The sequence below is a fragment of the Eupeodes corollae genome, chromosome 1, assembly GCF_945859685.1.
Source record: "Eupeodes corollae chromosome 1, idEupCoro1.1, whole genome shotgun sequence".
NCBI classification, from domain to species: domain Eukaryota; kingdom Metazoa; phylum Arthropoda; class Insecta; order Diptera; family Syrphidae; genus Eupeodes; species Eupeodes corollae.
Window position 1 is genome coordinate 4314106 of NC_079147.1, and position 24145 is coordinate 4338250.

Here is a 24145-nt window from a genome sequence, read left to right on the forward strand (position 1 = left end):
AATTAACATTTAACTATTACAGAACAATAAATAAAATAAGAACGTTTACGAAAGTCGTGCACTGGTTCTAAACAATGATTTTAATCCCAACTCATTTGCCGAGCGTTTCATAAAAGCAAGCATAGAACTTGCTTTATTAACAATAAAATTAATGTGTTGTGTAAATTCTAATTTGGAACAGAAATAAAAACCTATATACGAAATTAGAAAGAGACTTAAATTGGTAAAGAGTTCAACATAAAAAGAAAAGGTGAAATGCGTCAAGTGCTCAATGTTACTGTTTCTTTTCAGATGTTCTTTTCGCTACTCAACAAATAAGATTTTACCAACTTTCTTACACATTCTTTTCCTATCGGTAAAGTCCTTCCATCCAATATGGCAATAATTATCTTCATGGTATTGCTCTTGTAACTAACTTGTTACTTTTGTCTTGAACTGTAGAGTAACCCATTCTTGATAACGTTAAGATATTGTATCATGAACATTTTCTGTTAACGTTGTTCAACATCAAACCAATTTCCTGAGATAAGCTGATCTTATGTTCTGTGTTTAATTGCCACTTGAAATAATCGACATTTCTCATAACTTTTCCTTTTCTGAATGCATCAGTTGTGTTATCAGATATGGAAACGTTTATTTTGGATTTTCTTATTTCTGCGCTTTGTTTAGCCCAAGGTTTTCTTTCTTCGTGTAAATTCACACTCAAAGTAGCTCTTTTCTATTTGACAAACTGAAAAACCAGCTACATCATCTTTTCGCTCTGAATATTGAACAATCTGCATCAAAATTAAATGCTGGAGTCGACGGTATACCCGCTATATTTCTAAAATATTCTGCCTCATCACTTTCCTATCCTCTGCTTTGTATGTGTTATGCTATCATATTAGATGACCTCCTTTGCTTTCTTTAATACCAATCTATGCACCATCAAGATTACCCCGCTTTTTGTACAATATCATCGGACCTGCTATGGTGGTAATGAGCCTATTTCTAGGGCTTAAAAACAGTTCAATGAAGTTTGTCAATGAATTGATTTAAGTTCTTCGAGAGATTCCTTTAGGGCTAGTCTTTTATTTATATTTACTTTTTAATAATGCTATAAACATTTATTAAAATCTATTTTTACCATAATCTGTTAGCTGTAAGACTTCTTGTAGATGTTACATAAATAAATAAACAATTTACATAGAGCATTAGCTCTTATATGAGCATTGTTTTGTTGGAACTTTCTTTCTCTTGATAGTTTTCAATACTAACATCATTTTCAATATGGTTTTCCTCTATCCTCCATAATTTCTTTATATTTTTTTATTGTATTCTTTATTTAAATTAAGATAATCCCACTTCTGATGATAGATTAATGATTCTTTGTTAACTTACTTTGGCTGAATTTCATCACAGAGCGATTATTAGTCAACTTCAGAAGCACAAATTCTCCGTTTTATACGTTTACTTTTTGAATTTCCTAAAACACACCTTGAAATTTGAAAAAAAAAAAAATGATTTTTCGAAAATTCTAGGGTAGCTAAACTTATTAATTTCTCTTATTTAAGAAAAGTAAACTTGAGAACCCTTCCAAATTTCACTTGGTTTATATACATAATATTCGTTATCACTTCCAAGAGATCAAATATAATAGTTATTTAATACTCAGTAATATTTTTTCTTTACCATATATAACTTGTTTTAAGTTATGTATGCAAACGGTTTAGATTTTGAATATCATTTCCATCACTCTCCCTTACGTCTTACAATTTTCCATTAGTCCAAAGTATTTTAGATTTGCGAACTTTACTGCGATTGACAACTTTTCACCATTTTTAAGTGAATTTAAACTTTTTCAATGATTTGTTGCAGATTAAAACGTTCTTTTTAGCACTGACGTAGTTTTTACTTGTAAGAGAAGACTGCTTAAAAAGTGTCAGCTGCTCTAATAGTTTTACAGAATTAAACATTTTACTAGGAAACTCTAAATTATGTCTTTAAAATATAATTACATGCATACATATATGTTTCTATCTCTATATTTTAAAAGGAAACAGAAGTCATACTAAATTCTGTTAAGTACATTTGTACATAAATGTAATTTTTTTAATTCAACTCAATAAACATATTTTTGCGTTAGGACACATTTTTGTCAACGCAATTAAAATGTGATTTGGTATTTAAAGTTCTTTTTGTTTTATTTCATTTGATAACATTTTTATTGTTACAAAATTCTAATTAAAAATCAATCACTTGGGATTGTGGTATTTTTCAATTATTCTACAATCGACATTCGAAATAAGATTTAAAGCTCTGTCCACCATTTCCATGAGTTAGCTTTTTAATTATTTTTTCAAATTTGTGTACTTACCCCTTTGTTCTACTAAATCTCATTTATTATAGATAGAATAGATTTTGTTTCGAATCAATTTTATGTTAAATATTTGGTCTTTTAAATTGAAATAAACTTAATCGAAAAAATTAGAAACACAAATTTATTTAACTCAACTCAATAAAAGAATCTTATTAATTTTAAATAAAAAAACATACAGGAATAATACTTTCCCTGATTATTATAATAATAATATAATTAAAATAATGTCACGAAATACTGACACGAAAAAAAAACAGTACTTTAATTCCATTTTTATAAAATGTATGCAAATTAGATGTTAGAACGCTAGAAATGCTGGAAGCACAGAAGTATTTCTCTTGTTAACTTAAATCAATATCAAAGAGCTGTATAATTGTTATCAAGCTAAGCCAAAAACAACTTTTACCTAACATAAACATTTGGAATAATTGACATTTTGTTGGCTTATTTTGTTGTTTCTTATTTTGTAATTTCTGGCTCAAGCTCTGAAAGTTTGCGAACATAAGTTCATATACCTAATGTAGTAACCTCCTATAATAAATGAATAATAAGCCTTTTCACATTACTTCATGTTCCTTCCTAAACACGTTTCCATCACATCGAAAAAAATTTCTTAAAAAAGAGTTTGGCACATATATTCAATAAAAGTCATGAAATAAATAGTCCTTTTTTATTTCAAAAATATCAGCTCCTAGGAATCAATACATCTACCAAACTTGAGAATTTCTGCAAGATGCATTTTCCTTGCTCATTGATTTCCTATAAGAGTACACTACATATGTTTAAACTCATATATTTTAAACTGCTCTTTTGCAGCATTGATGTCCTTAGTGGAGAAGATATTGCTTATAGCTACATTCGTACAAACATATTTATTGTCGCCATGCATACCACCAACGCCATACCTTGCTTCCAAATGGCTGAAGCGTGCTCGGAATATATAACTCTTTTCTTTTTCATGAAAAACTCATAATAAAAATATAAATATCATTTTGTATATAGCGACCCATTTGAAATGTGCAAATAAATTATTTGTTTTTTTTGTTGTATGTTTTTATAAATATATATTTTTGTTTTTCTATATTTTATATTTTTAAATAGGAAAAGAAATGAGCTTTCGCCAAAAAACCTATTTGTGTGTTCAATTTGAAATGAATAAAATCAAAGAACTGGTGATAGCCTTTAAGTTTTTGATTTAATTGGTTCTTGAGAGTAATACAAAATTTTATTAAAATATTGAAAGGATTGGTATAATTCATGTTGTCAAAAAATAGATTATAGATAAAACAGAAAATCTAAATAAATTTAAGTGGCATATTAAATTATAGTCATTTGTTGTGTGAACATAAAAATCATCAACAGAATTATTTTTATTTAAATAAAAGTTCACATAAACTGACATTTCCGTCCGCTCAAAAAGATATGAGTAATCATTAAAATTCAGAAAACTTAGAGAGAAAACGTGGATATGATGAGCAAGATATTTCGCCATACTATGCACTTTAAGCATTTGAAACCAATAGTGAAACTTGGAGGTTGTAAAACTTAATGTACTCTGTTGTCTCAAAATCTTTAGATTCAGTTTGAATTGCGTTTAATTGTGCGCCATCTGATCTGCGATCTTTCTCACCTGCGAGACCTGTGAGTGTGGAGTGTGCGAAGACTTTTTGAATCGGAGCATTGGTTTCCATGCACTCTACATAACCTAGCCATTTCGGTAGTTGAACTTTTATCCTTCTAGCTATACGTCTACGTCGCTGTACAGCTTCACTCACTTGCTATGCTTACAGGACCGTAGATCAGGCGTATATCTTTTCACTCGAAACGACCCAAGGTGCTTTCACCCGCTTTTGTCATAGTCCATGCTTCTGAACCGCATAGCAAGACGGGGATGATGAGGGTCTTATATAACGAAGATCTTTGGTCGCTCGATAGAGGGCTTTGGTACTCGTCGCTGTTGAAGGCCCTTCCTTGATGACGGCATGTAATTTGTTTTGCCCTCATTACCCGTTAAACCCATTTTTACCTCCTCGGCCTCAATACTCACTAGTATTGGATAGACTTTTAATAGGTAGTGCATTTAGTGTTCACGTGGTAGATCAGCACCATTTTTTCAAATGGTAGACATGTGCATTCAATACGACATAGGTTTTTCTCAAAACCACCTATTCCTACTCCACCATACTCTCACCTTAACGCAGTGAACATCGGGTGCCTAGTACTTCAACTGGAGATTGGGTTTCAACTCCAGTGGAAAGTTGTTGAGGGTAACAAACGAGAAAGGGAGGAATAAACGTTTTCACTAAGACATCTCTCCTTTCATCCAGACTGTGGCGTCTACAGTTTCAGTAACGTTGAACTACTTAAAGAACTGAACTGGCTATAACGACGTATTCACAGCCCAGGCCTATAAGGAGCGTTTATGCTGACTTTTGCCGTTAGAGTTAAATCAAGAACCTGGTTCTTCAGGTTGAACGTCATGTATCAAGGTGATTTCCTGACCTTGTAAAATAAAACCCAGTTGCAAAGTATTCACAATAAAAAACCGATTTACTGTTGACAATCTGCGCAAAAAGTTAGAACAATATTTATTTTATGGTCAGTCAGCGATGAAGCTCAGTTTTGGTTCAGCGGGTACGTTAATAAGCAGGATTATCAAATTTTTAAAAGATGATATGAACCGTAACGTAACTGTGAATGGTGAGCGCTACCATGAAATGATATAAAACTTTTGTTTGCCCAAAATGCAAGAGCTTGAATTGTATCACATGTGGTTTCAACAAGACGGTGCAACATGCCACACAGTATGCGCATCAATGGACTTATTGAGAGGCAAGTCCGGTGATTTTATTTCAAGGTCTGGACCTGCCTAGATCGTGCTATAGCTCATGTCTATACAGTCAAGCCCGCTTCAATTAATGCATTGAAAGACAACATTGAAGCATTTATTCGTGAGATGAAAGAGTATGCCAAAATTGGACTCAGCGGATGGACCATTTGAGGTGCAGTCAAGGTCAACATTTGCATGAAACAATCTTTAAACATTAAATTATATTTTACCGTACTTTCGATTCAAGTAAAAGTTTCATAGATTTTTCTGAAATGTATGTGCTTTTTTTTTTGAAAAACTTTCCTTTTGTAACTTTTCATGAACACACCGGTTTTCGGAGTGTTTTAATCCCCAACTTTAAATTTTAGTTTTTTTAATATTTTAGTATATTAAATATATTTTTAGTATATTATTTACTTCTCAAAAAGTTCTTACTAGTGTTTCCATTTCTTTAAAATTTTAAAGAAATGCTGACCTATATGCTAAGCTTAGACATACACAGTTTTTAACTGCAGAAAAGACGACAATGTATTTTTATTTGTTCTGATAACAAGCCATTCGTCTTAACAAGGATCAATTATTTAAGAAAAACATACAATATTTTTCAATTTTATGCTTAAATCTTAAATTATCTAAATCGGATGCTGTGTTACGTAGATATGGAGTTCGACACCAGAGAAGCACACCTTACACCCCCGAGCACAAAGGCCGAGCTGAGCGGGATATGCGAACCATCATTGAATCTGCTAGGTCAATGCTACACGCAAGATCGATGACCTATAAATATTTGGGAGAAGCAGTTACAACAGCAGTGTATACCATTAATCGGACTGGGTGTAGCCCAGAGAAAGATTCTGATGTATTTGTACATGTGCCTAAGGAAAAAAGGCGAAAACTTCACGCAAAGGCAAATAAAGGTGTATTTATCGACTACGAGGAAAATACGAAGGGTTATCGTATATGGTTACCTGATAGCCAAAAAGTTGTCATTTCGAGGGATGTAATTTTCAAGGAACCGATATTACCCGTTGCAGTGAAAATCCTTAACGAGAACGCTGGGAGTGAAGGTGGGATCGTAGCGAAAATACTAGGTTCACCAATAAGTAATGAATATCTGCATTCAGTGGAAGGACACGTATTTAAATCGGAAGACAATTATAAAGAGCCTCTTTCAAGTGAAGCGCATACGCAAACTGATAACGAGATAATTCAAATTGAAGAAACTGAAAAGGGTCCTGTTTTAGATGAACGAAAATTGCTTTTTGAATGAAGGCTTTTATTATTTGGCTGACTGTCAGGAAGCACAATGTTTTGATGACGTAGAAAAATCTGAATTTTGCAATCAATGGAAGATTGCTATGTACGACAAAATCGCTTCACTTAACCAGAATCACTCTTGGGACCTTGTGGAACTACCTCCTGGGAAAGAAGCCAAATCAAACAAGTGGGATTACAAACTTAAACTCGGAGCAAACGGTACAGTTGTATGGTATAAGGCAAGACTGGTGGCAAGAGGATTTGCTCAACAGTATGGAATCGACTACGAAGAAACCTTGAGCCCTGTAGTAAAATTTACTTCAATTAGGATGATTCTGGCCTTATGTGCAACCGAAAACCTCAAACAGTTTGATGTAAAAACTGCCTTTTTACATGGAAGTTTACGTCAAGATGTTTACATGGCGCAACCAAAGGGATATGGCGACGGAACCAACAAGGTTTGTAAGCTATGAAAAAGCATCTACGGGCTCAAGCAGGCGTCTAGATGCTGGAACTTCAAATTTACCCATTTCTTGAAGAAATTTTGTTTGAAAGCAAGTGCGGCTGATCCGTGCGTTTTCGTAAGCAAAATAAATGAGAAGAAAATTCTACTTGCTTTCTATATTGACGATGGATTGGTTGCAGCAAACGATGACAGTGATATTGAGTCTCTGATAGTATATTTGAGCCAAGAATTTGAAATTAAAGTGTCAAATGTTAACTACTATCTGGGATTGGGAGTTAATGTTTTGGATAACGGAAACATACAATTGAAGCAAACATCATATGCTAAAAGAGTTCTTTCCAATTTTAGTATGACAGATACAAAATCTGTTTCAACACCGGCTGAAAACAGGAATGCATCACTTGATAGAAATTTGAATGTTGATATATCGTGAATCTGTTGGCTGCCTTATGTATTTGGCCGTAAGCTTGGTTAGTCGTCACTTAGATGATCCAAAGTATTGCTACATGGTTGCGGTAAAAAGAATTTTTAAATATATTCAAGGAACTATCCACCATGGTCTCCTTTTGAAGAAAACTAACTTGAAAATACATTGTTTCACAGATGCTGACTTTGCTGGGGACCTAGAAAACCGAACCTCAACTTGTGGTTACGCTCTTATAATGGGTGGAGCAGCGGTCTCATGGTCTTCACAACGTCAAAAGTGCATTGCTCTTCCCACCACCGAATCGGAATTCGTAGCGGCCTGCGAAGGTGTAAAGGAGCTGATTTTTTTGATTATTTTCTGAACTTGTTTCGAAATGTGCGGTGGTTCCAACTCTCAACATGGACAATCGAAGCCCTGTTAAGCTAATTAAGAACCCGGAGTTTCACAAGCGCATGAAACATATTGAGGTAAAATACCATTTTTTCCGTCAAAAATTTGAAGAAGGACTTTTTACTCAACTATGTTCCAACAAATACACAAACTGCAAACATTTTTACGAAGCCATTGCCTAAAGATCGTTTTCAGTCACTCCGAACCGCCTTCGGAGTTCTTAAACTCTAAATATACATTGATTTGAATTTGAATTATTTAATAAACTTAAATTGAATTATAAAAGTGGAAGTGTTGAATATTCATGTTTATCATTCAATTATTTGTCACCCTATACTTTGCACTTGTTTTCTTGTACTTAATAACTTTTTTTGCTTTGTGGTTTCAATATAATATTATACCAATCATTCTATGTACCAATATGTTAATTATCAGTATAATAAACTATGTTTTAGTTCACACTGCAATCTCAGTACAATCGGTCTTTTTATTACAACAATCCGAATTTCAAGTTCTACAGCAGAACCATTTCCAAAACCATCAATTTCACGTTTTTTTTATTTTCAAAATTTAAGTAATGATGAAATGGAATAATGAAAATATCTGGAATTTTATTGACATTATAAATATTAAAGGGATATACTAAAATAGATATAATGGATCAGAAAAAAAACTTTTTTGAATAATGAAATAATAAAACTACGTATATCACCGCCAAGCAAGCCAATTTACAGCATTGTTTCCAAAAAGAATAGAAAGACATCAGAAACATAATTTTGGTAGTTATACCACGGAAAGAATTCTTAGATCAGATCAAGAAAAATAAGCTACAAATCACGAAACTTTAACCCAGTTTTTACCTTGGCTCTGAAATAATTAAATTGCGACTTTTTGTTTGAATAGATAAATAAATAAGTTGGTGCAACAGTCCGTTGAGAACAAGGGCTTAGTGACTTACAACCCTCAACCAATTCTGTGTGCGAGTAATGTTGTGCGGAATGGAGGGGACCTACAGTTTTATGCCGAATCAAAACGTCTAATTTGAGAAAGCACTTTTCATGACAAGAATTACTCTTGAAGAATTTGTCAATTCTCCGCAAGAGGCAGTGCAAAACTTTAGGCGGCACAGGCAGGGATCGAACCCATGACCTCTGGAATGACAGTCCAATGCACAAGTGAAGATATTGACACTCAAAAACTATATTTCACTACTTTTGAGTAGCATAATAATTCGATCGAAGAAAACAAATATTACAAACAGCGAATTAAAATTTGATATTAATTTGTATAAATTTAATGTGTGTTTTTATCGTACATTTCAGCAGGAGTTTGTAGATTGAAATTGTTTTCTAGTAGATTATGAATCGTGTTTTTATAAATCAACAAACACAAGTGGTAAATTTCAACCCTTGTTTTCTTAGACTGCGATCAAATATATAAGTTTGCAAATGACAACCAAAAATTATATACATTTTTTTATTAAATCGCAACTTTTGAGTTGTAATATGAAACAGGTTATTCTGCAGTTTGCAAATGATAGTCACAGTTTTGACACTTAGTTATCTTTAAATTGCAACTTTTGAGTCGTAATTTAAAATTTTTAAAGATTAATTTACTTTCCATTATCAAGCAATCATGTCAAGAGCAATGTTTTGTAAAATCAACAATCTTCGTTAGTGATTTACAACATAAACTAGCTTATTGGTTTTCGTATTCGCAGGAAGATTGTGTCAGTTGATGGCGCGCAGAATTACAAATTCTTGTATTCAAATTGCAATGAATATATTCTAGAGAATAATAATTAATAAAATGCAAAATATATAAAAGAAAGATACATTTGATAGATTTCTATTTTTGTATCGTTTTTAACTTATTTCTAGAAAAACAAATTTAGAAAGTTAAAATTAAAATATTTTATACTATAGTTATATTAAATTTTTATTAGGTATTACCAATCGTGGTCCTTCTGAGATTTTATAATGGCCATTCTTGAAATAAACCTGCAATGTCCTTTGTTGTCAAGGCTATTTCTTCAGCATGTTCCTTTTGCGTGGTCTTCCACTTGTTCTCCAATGTGTGCAAATGGCGTTAAGTGTGTTTTTAACGACTTTTTGTCTTCAGATGGGGACAGGTCTAACGTATTAACAAACATTTAAAAAACACACAAACTATAACAAACTATGGAATGTTCCGTGAGTCCTATATTCACGATGTATTGTTAACCTATTGGCACGGATAAGTGATTGTCAAGATGATTATTTGTTCCATAACGTTCTATTTACATTCATACTGAAGTACTTTAAATTTATTTTCAGTTAAATTGTATGATACTAACCTAATCATACGAATAAAATATTAACTTTTTATTTTATTTAAAAATACATAACCCTTATTTTTGTGTAAATTCAAACCCCATTCTTTATAAAAACGACAACATGTGTGACGCTCACGTTATTTCTGTTCCTTTTTCTGTATCCTTGTCATCCAATAATTTGACAGTAGTCGTCTTATCCCACATATACTATATTTACAACTTCACTTCTCTTTTATATGTCAATTATTCAACTCTTTACCTTACCTTTTACTGACAATAAATTCTATTTTCAGAACCATATAACCTCTCACTATAAAACCTAGAATACCCTTTATCCACATTAATTAAGAGAACACGATGTAGTTGCTCATAAACTTTTCATGTATCTATAATGTGCTCATGTATTGCACATACAAAATAAATAACCACCAGCTCCCTAACAATTATGAAAAGAGAAATAAAAAAAGAAGTACTGAAAATTCGCCAAGAGAAAACAACCCCCAAATGCATGCCACCCTTTGTTTCGTTTCTTTGGTGTGTGCTAAACTATACTTTTAGTTCAGCCCAACATCCAACAGGGTGTCTATATTCTTGGGAGCTACAGCGGAAGGAGAAGAACGTGCACAACGAAAAAGAATAAGAAATTATAAGTGTCACGGGACGACCTTCAAATTTGTAGTATCAAAGCTTCATCGCATCATCATCACCACCGCTTGGGCTTCGCTTCTGATTCCCACTCACATATGAACCTAGAGAGACAAAAAGAATAAAAGAACCGATTGCTAACTAGAACCGATTTCCAAGTTCTAAGTTCTAACATTGTGCCTGATGCTCCTGCCCTAGTGCCATTCGCTCTGGTTGGCTGTTTTGCTGTTATACGAATAAGACAGCAGCGGCGTCAGGGGCGCGGCAGTCGGCGGCAGCGGCGATATGGCGTGGGAGAATATCTATATACTCGTGCTGGTTGACTTGATAGCTAGCTAGGCTAGCTATAGTGCCGCTGACTGCTGAGTGAGTGAGTGGAATTCGTAAACACAGACCGATAAGCTTTGCACAGAACTACAGATACAGTATCTGATATAGCTCGATTTGTATCTGCTCCATCAATTCTTTTCTCTCTGCCATTAACCAAGCAAAAGCTCTCGCTTGTTCATTTTGCTCCGAATGAATTCAGAAGAAGCAGAGCCCCTTCGTATTTAGGGGTCGTTTTGGTTTCTCAATTCTGCCGCCGCTGCTGCTCTCTCTCGCTAGCACAATGTTCAGATAAAAAAAGCTCTGGGTTCTGATTGTCTCAATTTAGTTGGGGGTTACAACAGTCTGAAGCTCTGTATCTTCAGATGATTTTCCTAGTTTTTCTCGGGATATCACTGCATTCGCATATTCGCAGTTTTAAAGCTCTCGCAGCGCGGAAAACACTTCATAACTTTTTAATTTGATAATTTTGAATTTTTCAAAAATTCAAGCGCAGAAAAAAACGAATATTTTCATATCGTTATTTGTTATTATTTATTTTATTGTTGTCATTGTTGTTTTTTTTCATTTTCGGTTGATTAAATTTTTTCTTCTTGCACGTTTAAAAATTAATAAAAATAAAAATAAAGAATGTTGCTTTGTAATTTATTGGCTCGCGAACGCCAAACGTGTACGGGACAAAAAAGAACGCGAGTGTTAAAGATCGTTCAGCAGTTAAATTGAAAAGAACGAAGCAAACGACCCTAGGGCCGAGCCAATTGAACGAAAACAAAACTGAAGATAAACGCAATTTGTATTTGGTTTGGTTAATCACGCTGCATGTCGCGTCTTTTCGGTCTTCTTGGTTTTTGTTTTGTTCTCGGGTGAATTTGTGTTATTATCAGTGCATCCGGGGATGCAGTACATCGTAACGTGCATTTTGGCAACACCCTTATCGTATTGACCCCCAAATAGACAGCTTCGTGGATGTTACCCTCTGCTCGAAGAATAGAATAGTGATTTTTGGTTTAACTGTATGTGGGGTGTACTCTTACCCTCATATGTCATATGTGTGTCGTCTTTGTTTTGTCAAGATAGCGGGAACGGTACCATTACCTTTACTCATCGCTTTAAGTGCGCGTACTCTATTTTTATGTTGAATTGAAATAAATTTTGTGTGAGAATCCAGTGCAAGGTTAAATATCTCACAAAATAACAACAAAAAGAAAGAAAAGAAACAAAAAGGAAGCAAAATAATACAAAAAAAAAAAAAGAATTTGAAAAGTTTTAGCTTACAATTTCGCATTGTATATGATGGATTACTGAGCTAGAGCCACCCCGCCCGGCCCCCTGCCCAAACTAAATAAACCTTAGCGCAAACACTCGGCTGCGAAAGAGGAGGAGGATACAAACTAGAGCTGCAAGGGATAGAATGAGGGATTTTACAACATAATGAGAGTAAGTCTTGTGTGGTGGGGATTTGTGGGGAAAGATGATTCTGATTCTGATGTTGATGTTGGGGCTGACGCTGATGTTGAGGGTTTGAGGGCGATGTGTGTAGGCTTAAGGTTGAAGGGTGAACGTAAGCCGCATTCAAGTGGCGTGGATAATAAATTGCATAATTTTTAGAAGCAGCCCCAATGTTTTCCATACCTAACCTATGCGAATGTAATGATGATGATGATGATGATTCTGATCATCTAAGTCTTTCTTTATGTTTTTTTTAGTTCTATCTACTCTTCTATGCCCTTTGGGTAGATTTAATTTAGTTCTGTCTTCAAGTTCTTCATCTTTTCATTTACGAAACAAATACAACAACTTGAAAAAAAAACTGATAATATTCATAACACAGTCATCTGATAGAACATGGGGTCGGAATTGACTTGGTCGTTGACTTCAATTGAAAACTGTAATTACTCCGCTAGGTACCTTCAATCTCTAAACAGCGGCACTCAGAAGCTAATTGAACGATTTTGTTATCTTGCGGATGTTATATCTTTATGAGAGAGACTTCATAGTTTAAAATGTTAGGGTAGATATGGAATAGTGGGGCGTTTACAATTTAAAGTTAATTTCGTCTCGAAAGGTCTTATTGTTTCAGGAAAAATGTTGTCTTTAGCTTAAGGACTGGATCATATTATTATATATAGTTATTTCTATGATTTCTTATTAAAAATGAGGTAGATAATAGTAAACATTTTATTTTGTAGAACACTTTCAGATTAATGTACCTACATTTTAAAGTTTTTGTTTCCCTAATTAAAACCAAGTGATAAGCTCTTTCCAAATGACGAATATACAGCTAGGTTCTACAATTCACTTTCACTCAAATTGCAATTGAAATCAATTCAAAATATTAAAAGGAGTGCTGAAATTCGACCAGATTAAGTTGTTGTGATTTAAAGTCGACAAGAAGAAATTGTTTAAAATCATAATAGTTTCTATTAAAGAAATAAACCTTAAGATTTTTTTTAAAAGAATGCACTTGATTCGTGTAAAGTTACAGTTTTTACTTTCTATTTGAGGGAAGTTTTAAAATGATTTTTAAACACACCAAATATCTTCTCAATACTTAAAAGCAATGTTTTTTTTTCAAAAAATTTAAAGCAAGAGTCTTTCCCAACCGATATTTGGAAACTGCTTATCACAAAGAATTGCAAATCTGCAGGAAATGTGGTACCAACACAGTGGAAGTAAAAAGTCACTAATATTTTGTATTTAATTTATTAAAAGTACAGACAAAAATATAAACATAAGAAACTATACAAATTATGACAATGAACAAAATTGTTTATTGACTGTTTGATTTGCTAAAAATCAGCTGCATTAATTTCACTTAAAGTGATTGCGAAAAGTATTCGAAGCTATGAAATCCCTTGAATAATGTAAACCCTAAAACCAATTTCACTCGATTTTCAATTTATGTTTTGATTTCAATTTATTTGATTTTTGATTTGATTTTGGGAACCCATCTGATAAATTCGACATTTCTTGAAAATATTAACTGTCATTTTCATTAAAATTATGACACTGATCAGTGATCATGCGATCTTAGAAGCATGATTAGTCTTTAGGTTTATTAGTTTTATATTTAAATAAGTACTAAGAATCAAAATCAAATTAAAATCAATCAAATTTTAATATTCACTTGCCCAAATAATTTTATGAGATCAGGGGATTAAGTGTTAATCAGATAACACGCATTACTAGCATACAAAAATACGTACGTACGTACGAAACATGATTCCTACAATTAAAAATAGATCCACTTCCACCCTAAATTAGGTTTGCTTTAGATTTTTAAGTCGTTTTGTTCTCTTAGTTGTTTATTCAATAAAAAATAACATGGAAGGTATATTATACAAAGTTTTGATTGCATATAATAATTAAAACAATATTGTTTTTATTTACCTACTCTTATCTCTTTGTTTAACTAATTTGTTTGAATATTAAACATTTGAGAATGAGAATTTGTGTGTCATTAAGTTTTCGATTTTGTTTGTATCAAACTTGTTTGCTTAGTACGTGATGCATTATAAATAAAATGGAATTATAAGTTTTATTATGGTTTCAAGAGATGCATGATGAACAAAATGTTAAATCTTAAGTTTACAGTCGATCTTACAATACTTTGTGTTTGTTTTGTTTTAGATACTTTGTAAATATAATTTAAAAAGTGATTTGTTAGGGAATGATTTAAATTCTCATAAAAAACTTCAAATTAAGTATTGTTTTTTTGTACTTAAAATACATCTTTCATCATTTTTGGAAACAAATCTTAAACTTAAATTGTTTAGCTCAGTCTCAAAAATCATGTAAATGTACTTTATAGTTGATTCTTCAATGGGACTTTTGAAAACAATAGGGAAGTTTATGGAAGAAGTTTAAAATGTTTCACTAAACCACACAACATTTATATTTATATGAATATGCGTTATTGCTTTAAAGCTTTTGGTGTATTAAATAAAACCACAAATTGTGTTAAGTAGATATTTTTTTTAATTGTTTCTAGTTATTGCAATATCGAAGCAATTCCTATTATAATCGATTTAAGAAAATCAAAAGTAATGGATCTTTAACAAATAACGCTTAAACGTTATGTTCTACGTTTTGTACATACTTTGAAAGGATGAAATGTAAAGTTTTAAATTATTTACTAATATTTTTAAAACTATTATTTCAGTTGTTTGCGAAAAATTTTAAAGAAACAAACTAGAAAATACATGTAAATTCTTGTATAGTATTAAAACGATCAGCTTCGAAAACAAATAGAATCTGAGCTCCATCTTTCTAGTTTCTGAAAAAAGCTCCAAACAAACTCTAGACAAAAAATTGATTGTTGTTTGACTAGTCTAGTTTAGTTTCGATACTCTTAAATTACACATTTAGTAATGAATATAGAAACACTTACTGGTATTTTATATTTGAGAAAGAAGTCTTGATTGATACGGTTCTACTATTTAAGAATGTTTTCCTCTAATTACGACTGGAAAATTTAAATGTGTGTCTATTTCAAATACATATATTATAAACAGTGTTTTAAATAAGTCGAAATGTTGGAATTGCTTCAACAAAGGGGGGTGTCGAAAAATACCTATAGCATTAAACACAAACGTATAAAATACCGATTCTTTATTCAATTTCGCAGCAAAAAACATTAGTATTAATAATTTTAAAACTGCTAGTTGAAGATGAGTTGAAAAGTTATAGAAAATTCAATTCAAGTATTTGTTTCAAGCTCATTGAGTTTTAAGAAAAAAAGAAGCTGGGATGCGATCCACACTCATAATTTCTCATCGTGTCTATCGATTTGTCTTGCTTAAAAGTTTGTCTATACATTTTTACCAAATTTTGCGTACTATTTTTTGTAGATTTTATTTTATTGAATATCAAAAATAATATTTTCTGTGATATAAGATAAGTTTGAACCCATTATTTTTAATTTTAGGAACATTTTTACCAAGTTTTACTATTGTTTTTTTTTAGGTTTTTTTTGTAAAGAAACTATCATAATTTTTGCGAATGTTGAAAATAATATTTCTTATAAGTTTGAAGCCATAATCTGAAGTTTTTGTAAAGATATTTGAGTCGAAATTCAATTTTTACCAAATTTGAGCAATGTTTTTTTGTATATCTTTATTTTTTATTAAAAAACTGATTTTGCTCAAATTGTATCACCTGACAAAAACTTCATTCTTCGTTGCACAAAATTGTTTTGGAGATGAGGTCATAATTTTAGTCGTAAGTTTTTCTAGGTCACAATTTTTTTTCTTTTTTTTTTTGATTTCTAAAAAAAACCGTTAATTGGATTTTTTTCAAAAATATACTGGTTTTTTTACCACGTTACAATATATTATATAAAATGTAATTCAAGTCTCTAGCGTCATTGGTTCATTAGATATTTAGGGTTAACCAAAATGTTTTTTTTTTAACTGCCAAGTTAAAAAAAACACCCATGCAATTGTCTTGAGAGCCCATTCTGCATCTTTCTGCTTTATTATCTGTATAACAAACTTTATTTGAAGTCGATATCTCTTCTGGTTCTTGAGCTATGAACGACGAAAAAAACGTCGCTTTTCGATTTGACAAATCAGACCCATTACAATAACTTCCTATGGGAAATTAATAGGAATTAAATGATTAAACATTTCTACAGTTACTTTGCGTGTTTGGTATGTCAATCGGAATGTGTTTTTAAAACCTAATATAAAAGGTGATTTTTTAGCTATTATTTTCTTGGCAACACTTTCACTGGTTTAATCGAACATCTTCAACAAACGAACAATGCTTGCAAATTTAATCGACTGAAGTGACTATAATAAATAGATTTGTTGATTTTGGAGTAAACATCAGGCAGAAGCATTGCAAGAGCCACCAATGCATCCAGAAAAAGTCACAGTTTGGTGCGGTTTATGGGCTGGTGGCATCATTGGGCCGTACTTCTTCAAAGATGACGCGAATCGCAACGTAACTGTGAATAGTGAAGGCTACCGTGAGATGACATGCAACTTTTTTTGTCCAAAATACAAGAGCTTGACTTGCATGACATGTGGTTTGAACAGGACGGTCCCACATGCCACACAGCACGCGCATCAATGGACTTATTGAGAGACGAGTTCGGTCAACATTTTATTTCACGTTCGGGACCGGTCAATTGGCCACCTAAATAGTGGGATTTAATGCATTTAGACTATCTTTTGTAGAGCTATGCTAAAGCTCACGTCTATACTGACATGCCCGCTTTAATTGACGCATTTAAAGACAACATTGAAGTTTTTCTTCGTGAGATAGCGACCGAAATGTTGGAAAGAGTATGCCAAAATTGAATAGTATGTGTTTTTTTTTAACTTTTCTATAGGTTTTAAAAAATTAACCTTTACAAAGTTTTGATATATCACTAAATTTTCTTGTTCCCTTAATTCTTCTTAACCTAGTCGTTTTTACAAAAGACTTGAGTTGTTCGCAATACTTTCTTAAGCAAACAATTTTAACTTCCAAAAGCATGGTACTCTAGTTGTAAAATAAGGTTATCATTTTGCAACAACAGTACAAAATTTAATGTAATTATATTAAGCATTAAAAAAAAAATTTAGTGTTTGCTTTTTATTAGTTTTATTAGCTACAAAATTCAACCTCTCGAACAAACAACAAATTTCTAAAAACTCGGATCCCAATAATAAAAAAATCGAATTTTCTTTATCTTAATTATTAATTAGCTTTGTCAGAAAGGAATTTATTCATTTTCAATATTTATTTGTCTTCATTTCAAAAAATACTATATATTTAATTGTTTTTAAAATATTTCTATATTTCATTTTCATAATCTTTTTTTCTTTGATATTTTTTTAAAACTATTTTTATCGCAACTTGTCATTAATTATGATTTTCATTGTTATTCCAACAGATATTTTAAATTTTATGAATATTACTATCTATTTATTTTTTTTAATAGCTGGTGTTATATTTAAATGTTTTTTTTTTTTAACAGAAAATAAAATTTAAGAAGATTTTTTTATTAGTTTTTGACTTGGACTTGATTTTTATCGGTTTTAATTAAAGTTTTCTTTCTTGGTAATACATTTTTTGACTGCGACGTATACCGAGTTTCTACACATACTAAAAGTATTAAGTGACCATTCATTATTTTGAAAGGAAGATCACAATTTAGACCTAATATGTGCCATTTCGATCCTTTGTCGATATGACACTATAACTTTTAGTTTCCACTAGTTAAGTGTTCAAAATCCTAATTTTTGCACAAGGCAATAGTTATGAAATAAAATTGAATTGTATATTTGATTAATGATTTGATGTGTGTGTGTTTAATAATTTGAACATTTGTTTTAAACTTTTTCAGTCTTTTCTTATCAAAAACATTATGTTTCGAAGTTTGTGTTTCAAAATTTCACTCGTGTAAAGATATTTTTGTATCCTCAAAAATGTGGTGTTCTTTTTTGTTAACGAACCCCAATTAATCAAGAAAACTACGAAAAACAAAAGTTCTTAGGTATCTGAGAAGCACCTTACATGGTTGTGTCATGTATACAAACAAAATTACCCAAGTTCTACAAATATTAATATTACGAGAAATTACTTTTTTAATTTTAAAAGTCGCTTGTGTCGTATATTTTCAACGAAAAAGTAAAATAAGCATCTTGGTAGCACGTGTTTTTGAGTACCTGCTCTATCTACATTCAACTGAGTAGTCATTTATATTAAGTACTTGGGTAAATTTTCAACTATTGCACATAAGTTATGACGAAAGTGTGCAAAATAATTCCACGAAAATGCATTCCTTCATTGAATGATGATAGCTAATGTTTTCAAAAAAAAGTCGAGATATTTCTAGAAGTTAATTAAAGTTTGGTGAAACTTCATGTCGCATGTTATTGCTCTCGAGAAATGTATTGTTATTTAAAAACCTTTTTTAAAGAATTTCTGGGAATAATATTTGAATACATTTAGTGAAGCCATTATTGTCAGAATAAAAAAAAAAACAAAATTTGTTTAGGTACCTATAACTTTAAAAAAACACTATTTCGCAATTAAAATGTAGTAGGTATTTTTTAAGATTTTACCACAAACTTTTAAACAACTTATTGTTGAGAGTTAAACAATTTACTAGCTTTTTGATAAAAATTTAGCAATATACTAAGGGGTCTAAAATTTTGAAACTTTCTTGTCGTTTTGCTTACTAGTAAATTGGTGGTTGCCTTCTATTAAAAAAACGAGCATCCAAACATGTCTAAAAAGTGACAGTTCGTGAAAATAAATAAAGCAAACTCACTTAAACGGAACTATTAATTAGAATTCCAAATTGTTGACTAGACCATTCATTGCTCTTATAAGAATAATTGTTCAGATGTCATATGAATACAAATTAAAGACATTCCTCGAAAATTTTTGGGAGAAAGTAGAATGTTAAAATCGTTTAGTTTTGGGTGTATCGGTTTTTCGTGCTTTTATTATTTGCTCCAAATGCGACAATTTTGCTTGTTTACATACCCGCCAAGCTTCATCTGAAAAGATATTTTTTTTCGGCAAAATCGGCATTTTTTTAAGCTTTGTTCCCAGCGTTGTTCAAGCGTATACACAACCATATGCGGAAGGATAAAAATAATTATCTGTTAAAGCAGACAAGAGCTAAGTTTTACCATTAAGGAAATAAGCACCAGTTAAAAAAAAAAGGTAGATGGCGGGCCCTATATGTCCAATCAGTCAATAGATAATTTCATTGATTGTCATAATTTGTATAAATGTTTACGTTTTTATTTGTTCGGTGACTTTCAATTAAGTAAATATAAAATATACGTGGTTTTTAACTTCCCATTAGAAGTAATTGTAATGGGTCCGATTTGTCGGATTGAAAATTTTGACATTTCTCGACGTTTCAAGGTATTAAGGGTCGAAATAAAAGATTTTTAGAAAGATGTCCATACTTCCGAACGTTCGCGACGTTTTTTTGTCGTCGTCCATAGCTCAAGAACCAGAAGAGATATCAACTCCAAATATAGTTTATTATATAGATAATAATGAAAAAAGATGAAGAAAGGGCTCTCAAGGAAATTGCGTCGGTGTTTTTTTAACATTGCAGTTTAAAAAAATGTTTTGGTTATTCCTAAAAATCTCACGAACCAATGACGCTAAAGACTTGAAGTAAATTTAATATTATCAATCAAAAAAACTAAAAAAAAACAATTGTCACCCCAAAATTTTACGAATAAAAAATGATTTCGAAAATAATTTTCACAACAATTCAATTGACAATTTAAAAAAAAACATTACTCAATGTTGGTAAACATTGATTTTCTACTCAAATATCTTTCCAATAATTTGAGATTGTGGCTTCCAACTTAGTTTAACTTATAAGAAATATTGTTTTCAACATTTGGAAAATGTTTGAAAAAAATGGAATTAATAGTCTTTTTTTAAAAACTAAAAACTTAAAAAAAATTATAAAACTTGGTAAAAATTTACTTTCGACTCAAATAGCTTTTCAAAAATTAAAATTATTGTCTTCAAACTTGTTTCATTTCACAGAAAATATTGTTTTCGATATTCAGTTGTGTTTTTTATGAAAATCCAACAGTCCGTTTTTCATAAAAAAATAAAATCTGTAAAAAATAGTACGCAAATTTGGTAAAAACTGATGTTCGGTTATGGAAGCTTGGTTTTTGAAAGTGTTAGTTTTACTCAAAATGTTATGAAAAAGACATTCGACGCCCTGAACGGGTAGAAGCTGCAACTTCTCACTAAGCAAGTGCATTACATAAAGAAGTTAAGATTTATTTCCCTTAAGTGAAAATGCTACTGTTTTACTACTACAATTTAATATGGTCGAATTCCAATCATTTGAAAATTGCAAATATGGATATGTAGAACACGAAAATTCAATTCGCTTTGAGTTCGAAATAAATGATATCGATAAAAGTTAATTTCAGAATTCCATTTGAATCGATTTCAATTTCATTCCGATTAAAAGTGAAATGAAGAACCTGCAAAGATGTATATTTTCTGTGTGATCATTGTTTACCGAGATATCATCAATTAAGGGCGAAATGAGGGGCGAAACTCATTTTCAATATTTTTGGAAATTCTCCAAAAATGTTTAAAACTTCTTTAATTCCTTATTTTTTTCCTGTGGTCTTTGGAACTACAGGCATATTTATTAAATTCATCTTCTAATGTATTCATTTAACAAATATTCTTCTTTCATTAGATTGTATAAACACAAACCCATATCTAAACATGCATAAGCAAATTATATATATGTGGCTCCAAATTATTTAAATGCTCATATTAAAACTAAAATTAGATGTACATAGAATAATAGACCAACGGAAATGCATTATTTCATTGAACTTAATTTATCACACGCAATATAATTTTATCGCATTTAACTATCACAAATTATAGTTGCAATGTAAAGAATTTAAACTAGTTGCAAAAACAGGGGTAGGGTTGTTTGTGTAGTTTTTTTTTTCGTTAAATACTACACAAAAATTACCCTACGAATTCCACAAAGTAATGAGCTGGGTTATGTACAAAGCAATATAAGTATACTCGTATAATAATGACTCCAGCGATATAATATTTCGTGTTATTTTTTCCTGGCGCAGACCCATTAATTTTATTAACTGCTACGCGGCTTCAGGTCATGAACTGAATTAAATTTGTTTTGAAAGCCCGAGGATATAATAGGTTATGGGTTGAAAGAAATTTGAGTACAACACAAAAAAAAACAAGGGTGAGATTTCTTTTAGCACAAGTTTTTATAAAACATTTTTTTTCGAGTCACTGCTGGAATTTAAGGAAATAAAATTCTTCTGAAAACGATTTTTATGTTAGAATTTGTTCAAAAGAAACCGTAAAAGATTTGTTTGATCCCAAAAGTAAATCAGATAAGGAAGATAGAATATTTCAAGCTCTATAAGGTTTACTGAGTTGAAGTGACGAATCCTATACAAGGGTATCTGATTCAGATTTGTGCAAGCAGATATTATTCCATTTGGCTGGCATCACGTTACTCAAAAACAATAACTTTAAATTTAGAAATATGTGGATAATATAAATGAAGAATGAAATGTATGTAAATTTGTACCTTAAATATTTCCAACCTAAGAATACTTAAAAATATCTAATAAATAGTGAACAGTGCATTCTTTACATAAGTTATGTTTTCCTATTTTATGAAGTTTCAAGTAATGTCTTAGTCTTTTTTGCCAAATTATTGCAATTCACAAAAGATTGTAGTAGAAAAACACATAAAAGTTTACTGCCAGTCTACTAAAGTATGTATTTTAATTGTATAATGGTTATAATACCTTAGCTCCAACATGACAGCGAGAGAAAATTCAGTAATTTATTTTAATTTCTAAGATTACATAAATGTCCGTATTTTCAGATATATAAACAAAATTTCTCACTTTTGCTTTTGCTGTCGGAAATTTGAGATTGGATTTTTTATGATTCGATTTTCCAAGGATTCTCTATAGCACAAAGGATGAAAAGACATGCAGAGCTTATTTAAATGATAGGTGTGAATAAAAAGTGTTTATACTCCATTGATCTGGCAAATATTTCTCAAAATTTTATCAGTTAGCACTGTATTTATCTCTTCATGTTTTAATTAATGGAGAATACTTGTGAAAACCAATCATAGAAATTCTAAACGCCAAATTTGTATGAAAAAAGAGGCTGTGATGCGACTCAAACTGTATGAGGATTTGTCTTGCTTAAAAGTTTGCAGGTTTTCGTGTTTTGTTAAAAAAGTTGTCAGTTGAATTATTCTTAAAAATTTCAAAATTACCAACAATATTTTCCATGTAACGAAATAGTTTGGTTTTGAAATCTATTTTAGACAACGAGATTTTTTAGTGGCTAATTGTTATTCTTTCGAAAACATAGCTGACACTTTATTTATGTTCAGTTTGGTTTGTCTTTTCATAATGAATAGGCTTCCTCGTGAAGGACGCGACGTTACCTCAAATATGGTCGGCATGTGGTGGACGTGATCTGCTAGTTCGTGGGGTTATGAGAGGTTCCTTGTCTACGCCGATAAGTCCTAGACGATTGATGCGTTGAAAGCGAACATTCGGCGAGTTATTGCTAACCTGTGATCCCAATTGCTACAAAAGTATTCCAAACTTGGGCCTATCGGCTGGGATCTATCCGAACCGGATATTTTTATAAAACATAATAGCTCCCTCCCTTTTTATTATAGAGATTAATTATTGGCCAATAATAATGTTACTATCTCCAACTTGCTTACTAGCATTTTAAAAGCATACTCATGAGCAAAGAATAAAAATTGTTTGATCTAAAAAAATCAAAAACGGCAAACAAACGACAAATAAAAGACATTTATGAAGTAAAGAGAACGTACACATGTCTTGACGTTTAAATTATTTCAAATAGAAAGTTATTGTTATCTGTGCGATTTGTCGAATTGAAAATATTGACATTTCTTGACTTTTTATCGTCGTCCATATCTCAAGAACTAGTAAAAGTATTGACTTCAAATAGATTTTGTTGTACAGATAAATATTACATGACTCTCAAAAAAATTGGTTGGCGAATTGAATTAAATTTTATATTGTATATTGTGACGTGATACCAAACCGAAATAATGTTGAAAAAATTCAACTAACGATTTTTATGTAAATTAAAAATAGAAACAAATTAATTGTAGCCTCGAATATTCTACAAACGAAATTTGGTTTTATCTCAAAAATAATTGTATGCAACGTAGAATAATGTTTTTGACATGTGGTAAAATTTTGAATTGAATTGACACTTTTTCTTACAATAAAATAAAAACCTAAAAAAACATTAGTAAAACTTGGTGAAAATTGATTTCAAACTAATTTCATCTTATGAAAAATACAGTTTGCAACATTCAGTGAAATTTTGGGAAAGCTCTTTTTACAGTTTTTCAGAAAAAGTAAAAAAATATAAAATGCATTACTAAAACCTAAAAAAAAATGCTACTAAAATTGGTAAAATATTCAGGTTTCACAAATTATACTTTAATAAGCTAAAGGACCCTTCTACTTTAGCAGAAACTCTTCTCACTAACCACTTCATTAAACAATCTAAACTTTTATTAACTTCCCATAGGAAGTTATTGTAATGGCTCCGATTTGTAGAAT

General features: G+C 31.2%; 1 protein-coding gene across 2 annotated transcripts in view; it reads left to right on the forward strand.

Annotated features, from left to right (window-relative positions):
- Positions 1-11378: 11378 nt before the first annotated feature.
- The window catches only part of LOC129953879 (octopamine receptor beta-2R-like), a 326144-nt gene continuing 313377 nt past the window's right edge, over positions 11379-24145 (forward strand). For both annotated transcript variants that reach the window (XM_056067406.1, XM_056067407.1), the window contains exon 1: positions 11379-12452. The gene's annotated coding sequence lies outside the window, so the exon portion shown is untranslated. The remainder of the gene's footprint in view (positions 12453-24145) is intronic.